This window comes from Pithys albifrons, chromosome 14 (genome assembly GCF_047495875.1).
Source record: "Pithys albifrons albifrons isolate INPA30051 chromosome 14, PitAlb_v1, whole genome shotgun sequence".
In the NCBI taxonomy this organism is placed as follows: Eukaryota; Metazoa; Chordata; class Aves; order Passeriformes; family Thamnophilidae; genus Pithys; species Pithys albifrons.
In genome coordinates this window covers 5610028-5630330 of record NC_092471.1, presented here as the reverse complement: position 1 = coordinate 5630330, position 20303 = coordinate 5610028, and positions in this window count along the sequence as shown.

The window sequence follows — 20303 nt, the reverse complement described above, 5'->3', positions numbered from 1 at the left end:
AGGAAAAAATCTATAGTAAACTTTTCAGTATTATGACTATTTTTGGAATGAGAAGAGGATATAAATGATAACTGAAGCGCAGTTTGCTAATAAAGTTGCCACAAAAATTGTCTTTGGTGCCTGAAACACTATGCTAAATACATAAAATAATGAGATACGCTGGGTCCTTCCTATGTGCAATCAGTGCTGTGGGTCTTTTCCCCCCTGGAAAGGTTTAAAGGTGCTCTCATATCATAGAGGATTGACTGTGATCTCTGAAAGGGACATCCTTGACTTTCTATGCCAGCAGCACTCAGATCTATTCAGATCCATTGCCTAATGCAGAACTGCTTACTACAAATGATCAAACTCACTTCATTTTTGTAAGGGCTGCAATAGGACCTTGGCTCCCTGAGACTGCCTATGTGATAATATACTCTGCTTTCCAATCCTGTGTGTGTATCACTAAATTAATCCACCTCCCACTGCATTTTTTTTGTTATTTGTCTACAACATATCATAATAGCAGGATAATTTTCTCTATTTGCAGAAACATTGACTACCCACAGTGTTCAGACATGCATAGCCAGTAGTGCAGGAATGTAAAATTTTGATTAAGGTGAGATATATTTCAAATTTCCTGATACAAAAAGTCTCAATTCCATGGTTTCAAATATGAAGGACATGCATATCTGGCACAGACAGTCATATCACTGCAACGAAATGGTGCATTCCACCTGGTAATCTAGATCTCTAATGATATTGGATGCCTTTTTATTCTCCATCAACGAACAGAGTCCTTCTTTGCCTGTTTTTTTCTGACAGGAATCATTAATTCCATCAATAGGTTTTTCTAGGAAAAAGCTGAGTATAAAAGAGTGGGAAAAAAATCACTGAGCAGCTCTATTAATTTTGAGAATTCAAGTCTGTTCTCTACATATACACTAAATATAGAAAGTCTCATGACTGTCATAAATATTCATCTTACCATAACCATTAAATTATAATATAAGCTCTCATTGAAAGAAGCAAAACCAAAACAGTTTCCAGACTGAATGTTGTTTGGAGCTCAATGAAAAGTAGCAGAAGTTGAAAACCAATTACACTGTCATGACTAAGTGCACAGCTTGCATTTTGGAAAGACTTTGTTCTTAGTATTTCATGCTGGGCCTTTTCCACTTTTTCATATCTGTATTTTTCTGTTAGGGCTTCTGAGATCATTTCACATGTAAAGGACACTCAGAGTCAGTAAAGACGGGCTGCTTGACATAAGGAATTTTCTGAACTGTGTTAGAAGAGCAGGACAAGATCTATTGCACCCTGTTCAATGAAGTGGGAAAGCGTCACTCATGCCCATTCTTAGGCAGAGACATTAATGCTCAACACCTTACAAGGTACTCGTGGGCACAAAGCAGAAAATTTGGTGCATGGGAGTCTCAGCAAAGGAAGACTTCCAGGTTAAAAAAAAAAAAAATCTGGCAGCTGAGAGCTGCTTTTTAAGCTTTAATGAGTATGTTAATGACCCAAAACAAAATGAAGAAACCCATAACCCTAGACACTCATTAATTCTGTACAAAATATATTGGCCAGAAATCATTAATGTTGCGAGAAGCTTCTGTAGCTGTTGCAGTTTTAATCGACTCTCAAATCTTCTGTAATGATGCACTTATGGCACAGGTTATTTTATTTATTTGGATTTCAACTTCATAACAGAAGTATCCAACTCAGATGCTGGGTTATTAATAGAACAAAAAAATTATTATAGACCTGATATATTACTTTACTTACAAGTAAGCATAACTTCTTAAGGATGTGAATTCTACTCCTGTGCATCTGTAATACACTATTATTCTGCTTCCATGGTACAGTCACCTCAAGCACACTGACAAAGACAGGAAAAGGCCCAGGAATTAGACTCTGGGTGTCAAAAAGGTTCTAAAATCTCCTGCACTTGCAGTGATCATAAGGAGCTGCTAAGTTTTAAAAATAAGTAAGAAATCTTTGCCTATACATTTTAAATTTGGATTTGCTCCCTGTTAACATTCCACTTCACAACTTTATTTGAAATGAGTGACTTTCTAGAGACTCACCTAACCCATTCTCTGCCTTTTCTTCACTACTGGTCACATAGATCTAATAAAGCTCTAGCAGCTAAAGAAAGACTCTGGCCCGAATAGCAGAGTTGTTACTCAAAAAAATCAAATTGTAAAGCAAAATCAATTCAACTTTTAGGTCTTGGTGAAAATTCAGAAGTCTAATCATTTGTCTGGCAGGATCTTTCTGGCTTATTTTCCTGATCTTAACACAAGAATTTTAGAGATGTTAACTTAAAAGAAAAAAGTCTTCTTTATGACTGTGAAATAATCTGAACTTTCTCTGAAGTCACTGAGTCAACACAAGATCTTGAAAGATGGTAGCTTCCTTTTCAGAATTTTACACATGGAGCTCACTTAAAAAGGCACATTTTAAAAGTAAAATATTACTATTAACATGCAAATCCACAGCTACAGATTTCCCAGGAAAGTGATGAAAACTCCCCTCTAATCATGCACAGCAACCCCAATTCATGGTAAGTCAAGTGAATCTCATTATCTCATCTTTTGCAGGCTGCAGATGAGGTTCCATTTTGCAGCAGCAAACAGGAACCAGTGGCCCCTTCACAGGAGGGAAGAGCTTTGACAAATGATGACTGACAGCTATAGTTCTTGTCCAAACAATGAACAAGCTATTTGGGGATTCTTGGAAGAGAGTGGCTTTTCTTACAAGAGAATAGCTCTTTAAGTGAAAGGAGGATGGCCTCTTCTGAGAGACTTCTTTTTCTGTCTTTTCATGATTCAACTTATAGTTCCTTAAGTGACAAACTAAGATCAGGGACTTTTTTAAAAATTACTGACCCTAACAAAAACTTCAGGAAGATGTAATCATGAAATTTCAATTCAGTTGATACAGTAAATCCATGCTTTGGGAAAATACCCATCATTTTTGTCAGCTTTTTCCTCTGGGATACATGTTAAATATTGGCTTTAAGAGAGACAGGAAAAAACCCCAAGATACAAATAGAGTTTTCTTGGATAACATTTCCCTAAGGAAAAAGTCAAGGTCTGCAATAATGGCTGTAATTATTTTTGTTGTTGGGTAAATGAGGTGATGTAAACAGGACACAAAAATGTTACATTTTGGTATAAAAAATTCTCAATATGTGCCCTCCAGAAACACATCTCTGTTTCCATCAGTCACCCTTTTAAAAAGTGCTTACTTGCTTTAAAGCAGCATTTTCATCTAATGAGATTAACAAAGCTGAAGCAGCACCTGGATTGCAAAACAGTCTTCATGTCAGATCTTCACCTGTACAGGGAGAGAAACTGGTCCCAAGTACTGGTACGACTGGAATATTGTGTGCCCCAGCCTTTCACTTCAGGTGTGAGAACCAGGCCTGGAGAAAACAGAACAAGCTGTGCAAGGCAGGTTGCATCTACATACAGTGGGAACAGCCATCTAAGAATATATGAACTTTTCGGTATTTGGAAGACATTTGGCAATTCTTTCTAGAAAGATCCTGATTAATGTGAGATTTTTTTGTGTGTGTCCAAAATTCTTGACCTCAAAGGACAAAAAGGGGATAAATTCATGACAATGTAGAGAAATTGCAACAATAAAAACTAAAACATAACCCTTAAAAGTAAAACAGAGTTTGGAAGAAGTGAGCAAGTTAATATTTATATCTTACAGCAAAACAATTGAAATTTGGGTCATGAGAATTGATTAGATTCAGGCACAGCCACTGTGCAGCTCATCACAAACAGGGCTCATGACTACAACCAGCATGGTAACTTCTCTTGTACACTTCTTTCTTCCCAGAGAAAACCTCTTTCCTCCCTTCTTTCCAACAATTACAGACCTTCCTCTCCTCTCACCTTCAGAATACAGTCCATTAAAATACCTGGACAACTTGCTGCAAAGAAAGGTCCAAGTTCTACAGAGTGAAATAAAGTTCTTCAGAGTAGAATAAATAGATTTCTCTCTATTTCATCCAACAGTCTTCTACCCTCCACTGCCAAGGAAAGAAGAGCCTTATGTATCTGCTGGGAAGGATCCACAGGGATCTCCCACAGTGTGGAAATCCCAAACTCCCAGGCCTAACCCTGTGACAATGACACAACCCCAGGCTTTATGGAGGCTGCTCCATACAGATAAACTCAATGCACTCAGCTCAGAGGTTAAAATTTACACCAGAACTCATCTGCAAGTTAAATATGGTAACTGTAATTAGTCACCATCAGAAAGAAAAGATTGGAACTTTGAATTGTTTATTTAGGGTGCCAGCAGCACAAACACAGGAAAGAGATGCAGGCTCCAAGGTAGGAGTGTTTTCTCCGTCTCTGCCATTTGTTTTCACTCAATGACCTGCCCTGCAGTATTTGTGGCTTGTTTCTTCCACTACATTTCCTTTACTTGACACATTGTCCCAGCACATACCAGCCTGTCAGCTCAGACATCCCAACTTTTTATAATTACAGGAAGGGCAGTGAATGAGTTTCTTTGCAGACACAAGAGCTCAGGAATAACCAGCAAACCCTTTGTACCCTCACAACTTTTGAGAGTTGCTATCAAATCAAACACAGAGGCAGAGAACAGAGCTGCTGTAGAACAGGTGATGCTTCTGACTTCATCAGGAGACAACCTCTTGACCCACTGAGGCTTTTGCATTCCAAGGCACTCAAAAACTGTGACAAAAAGTTTTAACTCCCTAGTGCATCTCTCAAGAGCAGGGATGGTGTGCAGAGCAGGCTGCTGAAAACCCAGGCTTGGTGCCCAGCCCATGCCTTCCTAGAAACACAGAAGTAAGGAAGCATAAAAAAAATTAAAAAAAACCCAAACACAGAAAACAAACCAACAAAAAAAATCAACACAACAAACCCCAAACCAATAACATGTAAAGAATGCAGCATAAGGGACAAAGGAAGTGAACATGACTGATTCATCCAAGTATTCTGTCAGTTTGCCACTAATGAGTAAAAGGGCATGGGAGAAAAACAAAAAAAACACCAACTCATAGACTGCTGTGGGTGGAAAAAAACATCATTTTCAGGATATTTTATGGCTCTAGGACTGCAAATGTTGAAAATAAATAGTGCTACCAATTAAATATTCAACATTTCTGCATCAGTGGATGCAAAAAAATTGATTTGTCAGAATTTTAACTTCAGAATTCTGAAATGCAAGAGTAGGTGGGGAAATCCTACCACAATTTTATATGAGTATGGCAATCTTGTATGTCCAACATTTTTCCTTTTGCTGCAAGTATAAGCCTAACAATGCACAAAGCACCCAATTTCTGAGCTTGTATTTCAGCTCCTGGTTCAGACAGACGTTAAACTCAAGTCAGCACACATTATACAGTGTTTGAAAGAGAACGTGCTGGTCAGCTGCCACTCAGCAGCTCCTGACAGCTCCTGCCCAAGCAGGATGTGCTTCCCATGACTTCTCAGCTAACCTCCTTTCTGACTTTGAGAACCAAGCTCACTTTCTTCCTCTCGAGCTCACTCCTCTCAGCCTAGGTGACTTCAATTTCCACTTTAATGAACATCTTTCCAGTGCTTCTCATTAACCTTCCCTTTCACTCTCGAGCTCTGGACTGTCTTTCACAGTCACTGGCTTGTTGATTCAGGGCCTGACCCAGTAAACTTGTATGCTCATGAATAACTTCACTCCTGGGAATAGCCAGGCTGAATTTTGTACAGTTTCTCCCAGAAGTTAAATTCTTACATTGATACGTTGAGCAAGATGGGAGGTTTTTGTTTGTCCATTTTTTTCATTATGACCTTCCAAGTCTTGTTTCTGGCCTCCTCAGTATTACTGTTGTCCTCATTTTATTTTTGGTTTTCAGGCTTATTTCTTAGACCATAGTGAATAATTTATAAAGCATAATTGGCAAATACCAGAGGTATGTACACTGCAGGTAACCACATAACTGTCATTATACAGAGGTCACAGATTCTCTGAATTTTTTTGAGTTCCATTTGATAATTTCAAGTATTTGAAAAAGTAGCTGATTTTTTTCTCAAGTCTATGAAATGTAATATACAAATTTGCAGTGGTTTAAATCAAACAGATCACAAAATAAGCTGTGGGCTGCCTGACTTGTCCATACCTTCCATGCAGGAAACACACAGTGAAATCACATACACCCACTAACACATTTGCATTCACCTCTGTGAACATCCATCCTTGTTAAGCTCAGTGTTTTGACTTTCTGTAGAAACAAACAACTGGAGAAAGGGAGGCAAACCAAGAACACTTGTATAGAAACCTGAATATTAATTTGCAGATATGTTTTTCCAGTATTTACCCAGCTTTTTATGTTAGTACCTTTATCTGTCTGTTATAAGCAATTTTATCTTATTTCCTTAGAATTAATATTTCCTAGTTTTGCAATTCTTTGCACTTTTCCACTTCTAATCATGTTTCCCTAATGTCTTTATATTCATCCATACACTGTCACTCATTTTACCCCCACAATGTGCAGTATGTTCTTTCTGTTTTACTTCTCTCTCTCTTCATCTTTATAACCTACTGATCCTCACACTATTTAACTTTGTTTTCCTACTTGGTCCACCACATTTTCCCTTTCTTAAGTTTCTTCCTCCCCACCTTGAGTATTTAGACTTTGAGCAATTTAATTAAAATAAAAAAAAAGTCACAGCTGCCAAAATGATCCCTTTATTCTTATTCTCATTTATTTTAATGTTAGAATTTACTCAATTTAAAAAACAAAACAACCTCTAAATATGGAGTTTAGAGTGTCTTCAAGTAAGTACGACAACTTTTCATTGTCAATACTCAATATTTTTATAACAGGTAGTTTTACATGTACACACTGAAAACCTAAATGCCAAAAAGTTTATTCTAGAGAAAATAAGAAGATAGAAAGCGATCCATGTAGGAAGAATTGAATAGCAAGGCAAACACCTGAAAATTATGATAGCAGAACCAGCACCCTCCAATGGAAGCTGAACAGAGTGGATTATCTCCACTGTTTGACAAGGCAGCTGACAGTAATAACTACACTAACATCCCAGAACAGCCTTGATCTCATCACTTCCCCTCTTTGATTTGGCGATGACTGTACCTTCAAAATTAAATCTTGCTCTCATCACTGATGCTGTCTAATGCAAAGACAATGCTCTGCAGTACCAGGAGCAGAGCCTCAGTGCTGTTCCTGCCTCTGCAGGCTCTGCTGAGGGAGCTCCCAACACTGAGCAAATCAGAATCAAACACCTAAATATTCAGATACATCACAACCAGTCAACTCAATCACATAAAGAGACACTCATGTATTATTCATTCTGTGAAATCTGGGAGTTTTTCCAGAGAATATGCCACCGACTAGAGATAGGGTTTATCAACTGTTTTAAATCAGCATGTTTTATCTAATACAATAACAATTTATTTACTGAGGATATTTATACCGTTGGAGCTTTCCAGACTTAATTGATTCTTTTCATCAAGACACTGTGCACTGGGAAAACCAGCTCACAGAGGAGTTTGGAAAGAGACTGTGCAGAATGTCTACAAAATTATTTATATACTAATGGAGTAAAGTTATGGATCTGTTAGCATTTCAATTACCAGATTCTTTTTCTATGGAGCTATTCTACTAGGCCATCCTCATTAAAAAGATGGCAAAAATAGTTTTTCATTTTAGAAAACAGTTTATGTGGACTTAAATAATCAATCACCAAAGCAACATCTAGGCAAGTCAATTGGTAAATACACCACTTGCATTGACAAAAATCTTAATACAAAAAGCTCATGTAAAATGAAAAAGTTGACTACCAGTGTATTAAGAATCTTACAAATACACAACTACAGACCAAGTGAAATTCAGACTAGTATTTTCCCCTAAGCCTCCCATCAACCACTTGAGTGAGATGAGTTTTACCACAGTAAGAACAGAGGTCAGTGTTTGTCCCTGATGATTAGTATTACCATGCCCAAATTTCAAAAATCATGAGACATGCATCTAGAATTAAGAAATAATCCAAAAAATGAGATTAATAATTAATAGTTGATGAGATAATCATTTGATGTTCAACCCTGATTCTGTTTATTCCAAGAGCTGCTATTGTAAGACATACAAACATTAACTCATGAGAGATAAGAAATACTACACAGTGTAAATGAACAGAACCATTCCAGTCACGAAGGCCCAAGTCACCAGTACACCAACAGTGGGGCTGGCTGGATTAGTAGGAAGCCAGATCGTTGTGTCAGCTTGAAGCCAGGGAAATCAGGAGGAGATAATTAGCATTCCTTTTAATCGTAACAAAAGCTAATACGAGAGAAACACTCACAGACTACACTCTGTTCCAATTGAAAAGAACAATTGCAGAATAAGGTTTAATACACGAAAGCAAGGACACTCCTAATTACCTATCTTCAGATGGCTGAGTGCCAAGCAGCAGTGTGAACAATTCTGTTGTAGATGGAGTTTGGATAAATCGCAGTGAAGAGGAAAGACAATGCAAACTCCTCCAACATATTGTAGTTGTTTAATTGAATAAATGCAAGCAGATGTTGCCAAAGCAGGTAAAGAACTTCTGCTTGTAAAGGGAGACTACATGTTAGAGAATCTAATTTCATTTTTGTATGAAAAATCTTTATATGAAGAGTGTGAAAACCTAGCTAGGAACATCAATCTCACTGATAAAGGATTTCCTCCCTCCTTATTTTTAAATCTTTATTAACATATTCTAGTTACTCTAAAGAGTATTTTTGATATGATATTTCTAACAAAACTACTGTAAATCCTTTTGCCACAATGCAGTTTCTGCTCAGCACTGGCTGGAGCAGAGCTGAGTGATGGACCAGGAGGGTGGCAGTGTTGGAAGGGAAGAAGCAGCAGAGCTCTGCCATCACCTGTTGCCAGCTCTCCAACCCTTCACTCTCTCAATGCACTCACCTTTCTCTAAACATGAGTTCTTCTCCATACACTTCTTTTCTACAGGTTTTCAACTAAGCCAAAGCAGAGTTTTTTTGTCTTTTATTGGCTGCTTGGGATTTCTTGGGGAGGTAGTTTTGGGGTTTTGTGTTGTTATTTTTTGTTTGGTTTTTTTTGTTTGTTTGGTTGGTTTTTTTTGTTGTTGTTGTTGTTTGTTTGTTTTTTACCCAGAAACCCCTTTCTCTGGAAAGGTAAATGTTCTTAGGTTCCAAAACCCCCAGATGTTGATTTCGGAGGCTATTTTTTTTTAAAGCATAGTTTTCACAGCTTCTGAACCCATCCCTGAATTAATCTGTCTGCAACTAGCACCATATCCAAGCAATAATTGCATGTCATAGTAAGGCCCAGTAGTCCCAAAGGACACGTCTTTTAAGGCAAAATAACTTGGAGAAGGGACAATATGCAAAGTGACAGCAGATTAAAGAATGATGAAAATTAAAAGTTTAAAAAGCATGAGAAAGCAATTAACCAACAAAATGATGTTTTCAAGCATATAGAAACTCAGAGCCTGTGACAGAATCAAAGTTTCCTGGAAAAAAAAAAAAAAGGAAAGAAAAAAGAAAATAGAAAGGCAGCTAGGAAAACTAGCAAAAATTAAAGTTTTTGTCTTTTTTTTTTTTTTTTTTTTTGTGAAGAGTGTAAGATAAATGCTATTTCAGCTCCTAATCCACAGTACAAGGACAAAGATAGAGCTATTAAGGCAAGCTATGCTAGAACCAAGTCATGTAAGAATCATCAGTAAGGCTCCAGAGCCAGTCTGGACTCCATTAACAGTGGTTTGCCCGTTTCATCCAGGATACAAATAAATTGTCAAGAAACTAATAAAATATTCAAATGAACCCTGAGAACCAAAATTTAATAGCTTCCTGGTCTGAAATGGAAAACAGATCAATAGATTGATCTTAACCTTTATTTAGTCTTAAGTCTTTCTACATCTTTTACATGGAGGAAGGAATTAGCAGTTTTTGTCTAGAGACTTTTGCTCCTCTCCTCACACAGGTCTCTTCCTCTGAAACAACATGAAGATAATACTGATTTCTTTCAAAAAGCTTGTAACAAAGTCCATCACAAAAGTTTGCTAATGAAAATACTTAAAGATGAAAGGTAAGGCGTCTCTGCTCACTGAAAGTGAAGAGAACAGAGCAGAAAATGGGCTTTTTATGAAGGAGTAAAAGAAGTAAAGGTTTAAAAGTATAAGATTGGACCAGAATAAAATATAGCTGAAGAAATTTGAAAGGACCTATGGAAGACAGTTGGTCTTGTGTCATGACATGTGAATATGTAACATTTACAACTGCAAGGCAATGCAAAATTTTACCTACTTGCATATAATGCTAAATGCTAAACAAACTATACCTCAAACAAAGACCTAGACATTGGTGTGAAAAGTCAGCAAGACCGTTTACTCACACAGTACTGGATAAAGAGCAAAGAGAATTAAATATGAGACAAAAAGCATCTGGAGAAAATCTAACCATGATATAAAATGAAAAGTACAGTTTCCTCTGTAATAATCTAAGTTCTTTTCCTCCTGCTTCAAAGTGACAGCAGGAAGAAAAGCTGTTAAACAGATATGAACTGCCCCAGAAAAATAAGATATGAACTTTTTCTCCCTCTGAGACTGTAGTCAATCTCTAGTTGAGTGAAGGATTGTCATCACAGGACTGGGATACAGCTCTGTCCTAAAATGAAGCAACACACGGATCAGCAATTTAGAGATTGTGATTGTTCCAGACTAAATGACTTTACACAAGTTACTTAACCTTTCCTTACCTTGGTTTTCTAACCTTTTTAAAAGGGTGAGGCATTTTTTGTTCAAAAATCCCCATCAAAAACTAAGCTGTTGTGATGGTTATTAAAAAATTAATAGGCATTTAATTAGGCTAATTCGCAAAGTTATTTCTAAATCCTTAATTCTGTGTAGATGAAAACATCATTTGTAACCAGACAACCATCTGAGTAGAAACCAATATAAATCAGCAAGAGCTATTCCAGTAACAGAAACTGTAGCTACATCATTAAGAACAATTTTAAATGCTTACAGCTTTCGCAATCACTTGCATTTTATTTTCAAACTTTTTTTATTAGAACATCGACCAGTCATTACCCCAGCACAGCTAAAGTGGGACAGAATCAATGCCCTGCCGACTGTCTCCTCTGCTCTTTGTGATAAACACTGTCTCACAAGTTTGAAAAAATCCATTTTGATACTGCTTTCCAATTAAAGCTGTTAAATGCTTTTAGAATGACTACATTTTGTTTGGTATTACACCTAGATATGTTGCTAAGCTAATATTTTAAACAGAAGAGCACTGCACAATTCTAGTCATTTTCTTATCAAATTTCAAGCTAAACAAATTAAGTTGTCATTCTTGTCTTAGGATTCAATGTGAGTTATGATGTACTTGGCAACTTTCAGAATTCCAGTCACTCATTTCAGAGCAGCACTGACCCAAATGCACACTTAGGGAATCATGTCAGTAACCCTGTACCAGGAGACAGCCCTTTTCATGTGACACAAAGCACACCAAAACAAAGCAAGCAAGTCTCACTAACACTAATGGCAGCCTCATTTAATTATAATAGAAAAGGCACTTTTCATAGAGTCATGCAATGGTTTGGGTCCAAAAGAACCTTTAAAGATCAGCTAGTTTCAGCCCCCTGTCATGGGCAGGGGCACCTTCCACTGTCCCAGGGTGCTCCAAGCCCTGTCCAACCTGGCCTTGAACACGTCTAGGCGTGAGGCAGCCACAGCTTCTCTGGGCAACCTGTGCCAGGGTCTGTCCACCCTATTCTAAAAAAACTCATCCTCCTGTCTGATCAAAGTCTACCCTCTTTCAGTTTAAAACTGTGACCCTTGTCCACTCACTACGGCCCTGGTAAAAGTCTCTCTGTCTCTCTCATAAGCCCCCTCTGCACAGAGAAAGGCTGCACTGAGGTCTCCCCACAGCCTTCTCTTCTCCAGTTTGAACAGGAAGGTTTTCTTCACATTTTGGAAGCATCCACAATGCTCTGATCAGTGGAGCTTCCACACAGGCTACAGACAAAGATCACTCAGCCACATGAAACTTCTCTGCAAACCCTTTCAAAGTCACTCTCACTCTAGACTTGACCAGTATATTCCAGTAGTGTTGTACCTCTAAATACCCAAGTCAAAACAATGTCTGCCTCAGGTCAGTTAAACAACAGATTGTGAAACACTTTATGTTCATTAAAGACCATCTTCCACTTGAAATTAAAATAGCTGTTCTTTCCTTCAAACCAGTGAACTTGGGAAACATTCCTTCTTGGGTTTTTTGTCCATGCTGACCTCTGTCTTTGCTTCTCTTACCCTTTCACTCTACCTTCATGCTGTATTGTCTCTCTGCATTAAGCTTATAATTCTTTCCATTTGCAAATTCACTTAATCATCAACGTAACTTTCCTCTAAGTTATGCATACCTCAGCTTAATGAAACCATATTTTCACATCTTAACAATCTGTGTCACCAATTACAATTAATATTAAAAAATGTAAACAAGTATATCAAGATCTAGTTAACAGACCCATCACAAAGAAGCAGGAATAAACCAAATAACTCAAGTATTCCCCAAATCCTTGTTCTCTAAGGGTTATTAAGAGATAATATATTTTTTAAAAAATCACTGTTTTATTAAAAAGCCCCAGACTTCTATGGAAGAAGTTATCAGATTCAGATGAGCTGTCTCCCATGACTTCTCAGTGTACTCAGTGGTTTAAACCTAAAGTAGTCCCACACCATCTAAATTAGTATTTCACTCACTGCCATTACACCAGTTTACACTGAACACACCCTGCATTTTGCACCCAATGTTGTTTCTGCTGACCATCTTCCTGAATCACTGCCCCAAGATATTATTAATGACTAGGATGCAAGAAATATTGTTTTGATAGCCTGGAACCCATTACAGCTCAATGATCAAAATCTTCTCACCCAGCAGGAGGCTGTACCTATTTCAAGGCAGTGCTGAGTGTCTCGAGAAACAAAATTAAATGAAGTAACATTTTAAACCACAGAGTACATCATGGGGGGAAGGATGTGTCATTAGGGTTCAAGGCAGCTTTACATGCAGGCTTACATTTAGCATGGATAGATATTTACATTTGTAACATTAAATTATTATTCAGGTTATACCAAAGACTTAATTGGAATCGACAAAAAACCTGAATTCGCTGCCCTTTGTATCAGCCACTCAAGAATAAACTATACTAAGTCAAACCAAAGATATTCTTTCCCAGATATTTAAGATAAAGAACCATACAGGTTATTGTTCATTAACGGTTTTGGAAATAATTTTCCATAGTAACTCATGTCTATTTCTGCTATAAAACAATTGCTTTGTGTAGCTCATACTTTAACACTTCTATATTGTTTGAATACAGCAAAAAATCCACAAAAAAGATTTTTGTAGCTAGAGATGATTATGAGATTCTTTGCACTCTATTAAAAAAAAGGGCAAAATTTACAGGTAAAAATGCAGAGAGGGTCTTACTATTCAACCAAATTCAATCAAAAAGAGTGATGAAAGACACTTTTACACCATAGGAGGATACATTGGCAGTCAAAACAATATGAGTTTACAGGAACAAAAGAGAATTCTTGATATGAAATCAAGAAGTGAATCAGAATAACATTTCTCAAGTAATTAACAGTGACACCATTCAGGTTTAAAGTTTGATAGCTGCTATCTAGTACTTCCTAACATTTTAGGTTTTTATGGGAGAGTGGGAAGAAGCTCTAATTAGTGCATACAAATGTTTGCATTAGTGTGAGAACTGTTAACAACCTTTAATTGCTAGCAGGAATTTGTATGCTTTAGGGTAAAATAAGTATAAACACCTGTAGCCCATAAATTGTTGTCATTCTCTCGCCCTGGAGAAGTTGAACTGCTGCTGACTCAGCATGAGCAAAATGAAAGTGCTCTTCCAAAAAAGCTCCAGAAAGCACTTTCTTAGAGACTACATATGACAATGTGCAATAAATCCATAGGACAGGTTATTTCATGTGTTGCTTTGCATTTTGAAAAATCAGGAATAGAAGAAAATTCCCAAGCCCACCCAATGTGATGATGTTTTTCAATAGTTAAGCCTCTAAATTAACTTGTAATGGAAGTGCTCCTGGCACTAGAAACAAGCCACATTGTGACACTTAAACTTCCAAGACCCATTTGCTAAACTCTTCCCCCCAAAACTGCAAACCATGGTGGATAATATTTTAATTTTCTAAATCTATTCAGGAATTTGTGTCTCTATCTGTGCCAACAATAGTCCTAGAGAAAAATATGAGTACACACACACAAAATAAAAAGATACTGTTACTCTAGAGCCGTTGGTTGTCTTTGTTTTTTGAAGAACACACATAATCTGAGATCTTTTGTTGCTAAAGAAACAACACCCTGAAGGAAGTTGTTTGTCTTTCTTTCAGGAACAAATTAGGTCAAACCAATGAAGTAGACAGTGAAGCAGCCTGAGTTGGATCTTTAATTAGCAGATAGTTTATAGAATTAGCTCTGGTTTTTGTTTTTGCTTTTTCCCAGTTCTTTGGTTTATGGAAATCTGTGTCCACATGAGAATTCGATTACCAGGGAACCATTTGTGCACCAGTGCTCACACTGATTGCCTATGACATCCATATGAGGGTAATAAGATCAGTCTTGGGAGGGTCTAAATGCACCACGACTACTTCCAGTTTAGTGAGCATTTCTAGCAAAAGCAAGTAAGTTTAACATTCAGGACTATTCCCCCTCTTTTACCATGGTCACTTTAACAAGGAGTAGCCAGTTCACTGTGCAGAACAGACAGTGAGCATGTGAAAGCCAGCGGAGTTCTGCACCAGCCCCATCAACCAGACGGGGCTCACGTCTTGCCTCGTGTTCAGATGGAACATTCTGAGAGCCCTTTTTTACAGATATAAATATCCAAGCAGTTCTCACTCAGTCCATTTGTTAATACTGACCATAAACTTATGTTAGTGCCACTAATTTGCTCCATTTTGCATTCTTAGGAAGAATTCTGCATTGCAGAATTTACTGCTCACTTGAAGACCTTCAATTTCTGCTGCTCAGATGAGCTCTGGCTGTACTGCTGATTAAACATATTGCTAATGTTTCAGCTGGCATATTTTCCTGGGCTATGGAGGTGTGTGTGCTTGTGTCTCAGTGCTGATGATTTGTGAATACTTATGAACTCATCCACAGGCACAGTATTGAAAAACTGTTAAAATGTAAATTATGATGCATCAGTGACAATAGCTTGACAATACTATGACACTAAAAAGAGGCAAAAATATGCAGGACAAGAACATTCATGTCTGAATTGAAAAATTTTAAAAATGAAAAGATCATATGCAGTGATGAAGGCTGGGGAAGAAATATGGAAAAATAAAAGGTAGGGAAGAACAGAAGCAGAAGTGAAGTTGTAACACAGAATTATACAGACTGATGAGAGAATTCAAAGCAGTTAGAACGTAAAACTCTAAAATTATTAAACAAATGCAGAGAAAAAAAATCCATCCAATTGATTTACTAAGGCAACACAGTCGGTAGAAGGATTAAAATAATAACAATGATAAAAAACTAGGACTAAAGTACAAACACATGATCAATAACCAGTAGGTTTCTGTTGAAAACACAAGAATACTTTGAGGAAGGCACCTCTCAGAGCTGGGGAGGAGAAGGGGTTGGGAGGAACACCCAAAGTGGATACAATGCATGGCTGAGTGTCCACAAATGGAAGATCATGTTTTAGATATTTCTACACACGAAATAGTGAATAAAACAGTGATTAATCATATCAGAGCAAGCATTCTGGTAACAACTCTGGAGTTATTTCACTCTGGGGGAAAACAAGCAAATCACATCTACACCCCTAAATAATAAATAAATTTTAAAACAAAACAAAACCCACGCCCAAAAAACCCCTACATATTTACACACAGATTAAAAAAAAAATATCTCTAAATCTTTGACAGAAGTTCAAGCAGATATTTCAATGAGAGGTTTTTAGGTCTAGAGACTGAAATATTCCTTTCTTTCTGAGGTGTTTGGCATATGACAAAAAACAGAACAGAAGTATTCTTCTGTCACCACTTACAACTGTTAGATAACATATCTTGAATTTCCAGGGTTAGCAGGTTGTCATGAGCCCTATGTTAACAGAAGGAGTATTTTATTCTTGAAGACACTTGCTATTTCTGGAAGTTAAACAAGATATTCCAGTAAAGCAGAAAGGATCATGGAGGGAAATTAATATTCCAATTCTCTTTCTATACTGACTTTTAAGATACATGAAATAAGAGAAAATTAAATCACTTTTTTTGGTGGAAATGTACATTCCAAATCTATCAGGAGAATGTTGGGGTTACAATGTTACCTGTCCTTGCCATTTGGCACAAGTTGCAGGTGTTTAATATCAGAACAACATTGAAATGACCAAATTTGAGAACAGGCTGAAGTCACCTTTTATTACAGAATCTTCCAGTGCTTTGCACAAAGATATTCAGGAGCTCTCAAATATTATTTTTGTCTTCTCCTTATATGATCTTGAAGAGTCAATAAAATCTCTGCTCAAAGAGATATCTCGTCTGGTGCTCCCCATTCACAGAGCTCTGCACGGCTCCACAGCAGGTTCTGTTCTCCTTTTTTAAAACTATGTATATTGAACTTCATTGCAGAAGCCATTCCAGGGTTTTAGTAACAGTAATTTATCCATAAAACCTGAATGGGGTCACAACCTCCTTGGCCTTCCATGTGATATCTTTGTGAATAGATTTCATTTCAGAGATACTCCTGGTGGTACTAAGAAAAGAAATAAAATTCTATGGCTGTGAACATTTCAAACAGAGGTCTTTTTTTTCCTATGATTTTTCAAGTTGCTTGAAAATTTTTAGTACTTTTCTGCAAAAAATGTTGTCCTCCATTCATTTGAGTCAACCCCATCTACGTTCTTATTTTTGGCAAAGTTTTCCCTCTGGTTAAATCATTACCTACTAAGCAAACCAGAAATTGGTAAATTTAAACTGAAATTGTTTACAACTGTCTTAGTTGGCATCTGACTTTTTAGGAGTAAAAAATCAGATGTAGAGCTTGCAAAAGAAAAAACCCTCAGTCAGAGACTTCTCTTTTTATACTTCATAGTGAAACAACTTCTTTTGAAGTTTGTTTATTCTCCTTCAGTGCATATATATATATATATATATATATATATATATGAGTGTGTAGAGTTTAGAGATTAACACAACCACTCATAATGCAGCATTTCTGAGCATCAGGGAGATCTGAATGCAGACCTGATATTTGATCTACCTTTCTCTGTACTAAGCCAACAACATATTAGACTCTACCCTGGCTAAGAACATTTGTGGCTGTGGGGACACCTCAGGGTCATATGGAGCATATACTGAACTTTCACCTGTAACAGAGGAAGACATTTCAGAAAAAAACATCCTCACAGAGGTCTTAGGTAGGTATGGATGTTTCCCAAACACCTCCTTTCAAAAGGCAAGCCTGGAGGTTCCCCATATCAAAGTAAACTGTGATTTTCTAGCAAACATTACCCAGCTGAGAAAACTTGCATTCAGATCCGTTAAGAAGATTAACAAAGATATCCAGCATAAGATTCATTATTCAGCAAAGCCCTGAAACACACTTTCTCCTAATTGAATATTTGCAAGGAAATTCATATGGTGTTTTATAGTACAATTTTTTGCATCATCAATTAGCAACTGAACCAGTTTCAAACTCTGAACTCTTGAAAGCTTCAAGAACAAAGTAAGTGTTGCAGCCCACACATTCATTTCAAGAACCAGCTGACAAGAAATGGTGAACCTGTTTGATGTTTCTGGAAAAACGTGTTCATGTTGCTCGCGTACATGAGAACCCAAACAAAAGAACCCCCCACCACTGGAACAACCTCAGTAAAACCAAAACATTTCTCAATCAAAGTATGAGGAACCTGAACCACACATTCTAGAGCAAATGACATTTCAACTGATGCTTTGGATGATATGTGTTTTTATCCTCTAGGTTCTTATGCAAATCCTCATCAGGGCTGCAACAAATTCTTATCATATATGCACATTTACTGTATCAAAATCTTTGCAATTCTGTTCTGAAGACCCACAGGATACAGATGAGTGTTAGTTATTGGTCCATAATGGAACCTTGTTTCCACATCCTACATGTACTCCTGTAACAGAATTGGCTGGGGGAATTAAAGGTAAGACAAGAATGAAACACCACAGAGATGGGGAAAATGCACAAATTCATAGCAGGTGACTCCGAGATAGCCTGTTCAAATTAAGCTAATGCTGTCTAACTATACTTCCATGGGAATAACTATGTACTCTTTAACATTTATTCACTGTGTATGATTTGCTTTCAAGGACAGAACAGTTAATGACTTGGTCTTGGGATCTGAGTCAAAAGCAAGACAGGCAAGAAAAAAATGAAAAAAACCACACCACCTTTAAAAGAAAATTAGTATATACACGCATATTTTCTTCATTTTACCTTAGTACAGGCATAAAAATAATCTCATACATCAGGAAATAGTGCATTGCATCAGCAGCTATTGGAGGTATTAGCAAAACTGCAGCTTGATTTCCTTTGAAGTGACCAATATATCTGTTTCTGAGGAAGAACAAGAAGGAGGGGGGAGAAACTGAAAATCCATTGCATTTGTAGCTTGGCTTCCAGTATTTTCTTTCACCTTTTTAGCATGTTTATCAAATAACTCTTCCTTTTTTTTTTCCTTTGCAAACCTGTGTGAGAACAACTTGATGCTGGCACTGTACTTTATTCATATGAAAATGTCAAGCCAAGTAAGGAAGCAATAAAAAACAAAGGAGAAATATGATGAGAATTTATAATATGATCTTAGCAGGCATTTTGATTCTCTGATGTTCAGCATTGTCTGCAAAAATATAGAGCCAGATTAATGAAAGGTATGAGAAGAAAACATTTTTCATGTGTACAGTTTTAACCAATAAAAACACTCATATAATATCCACTTCAGTACTCAGCAAAATATTTCTGGTGTTCATTTCTATATTGATAAAATAGGAATTGTAGCTATCAAACACTTTTTGATGTTATTTAAATTAACATTTTCCCTGCATGTTTTTACTTAGTAGTCACAGGTTCTGGTTCTGGGAGTGGATGTAACAGCACTAAAGCAACAGATATGCACATCACAGAAGGAGGGCGAGGAGGGAATGAGAATATTACTGTAACTGTAAATCCCAATCCCTGCTTCAATGCACAGGGTTACCAAGCAGCTACAAAAAAATAGCTCAGGGTAGCCTTTAGTGCTGTTCTCAAAAGTGGCAGGAACTGTCAGTCCTTAAAAAAGCAAAGCACAACAGCAATCCCGTGCAAGGGTGTTTGTCCTGCAACACCACCTCTCATTTCCCTCAGTCTGAGCCATTCTGTATCCAGTGCTTCATTTGCATCTGTGATTCTCTGCTGGGACAGGGCATCCCTGGCTACATTTTCTTACAGCAGGGAGCACATTTCTTATGCATATGACTCCTGTCTGACAGATGCTGTTTGTGGCTGTTGATGTTAAACAGGCTGTAGCTGCTTGTAGTGCAACACTACTGATCCATCTTCCCTCTGTAGACAACAAGCTGCTCTGTTTAAGAGCTGGTTCTGTCCTCCTGACATGGACAATTAAAACTTGAGATAACTCAGCAAGATCTGGGATTCACAGTGTGCTGTGAGGTGACCTTAGTTCAGAGTGATGTGGACACTGGGTCCTGCCACTGCATGTTCTTCTGCAATCATATGTAGGTTGGGGATTTTTGCCCCAATATAATATTTTCTTTGTCTGCTCTTAAATTCTTCACAGTTTAGAACCACTGTTTGGCATGTCTGAAAGCACCTAAGGCAAACAGACAACTTTCACAGAGGTTCCACAGAAGTCAGTGTGTCTTGGCAACAACAGCTCCTCCTGCTTAACACAGACAATGCAAGACAGAGCAGAACAGGACAAAATATCGAAGGTAAAGCAATTAAGAGCTTTAACAGGCACATACACAAAAAAAAAAAACCTTCCCTGCTCACCAATGAAAAAGCTCATGGAGACTGAAGAGCAGAAAATAAGCATTTCCCCCCCCCCCCATCTGTAGTCAAATAATCGCGTTTATCTTTAGTATTTCCTTAATTGAACATATAGAAGGACACTCTGTACCTTAAGCCTCTCAGATATTCCCCTCTCCTCCTCCTGCATAATTATTGTTTGCAATATTACACCCAAAGAAAGCCCAAGTTTGCTTCTCTCAACTTCACTGAAAAAAGTTTGAAAT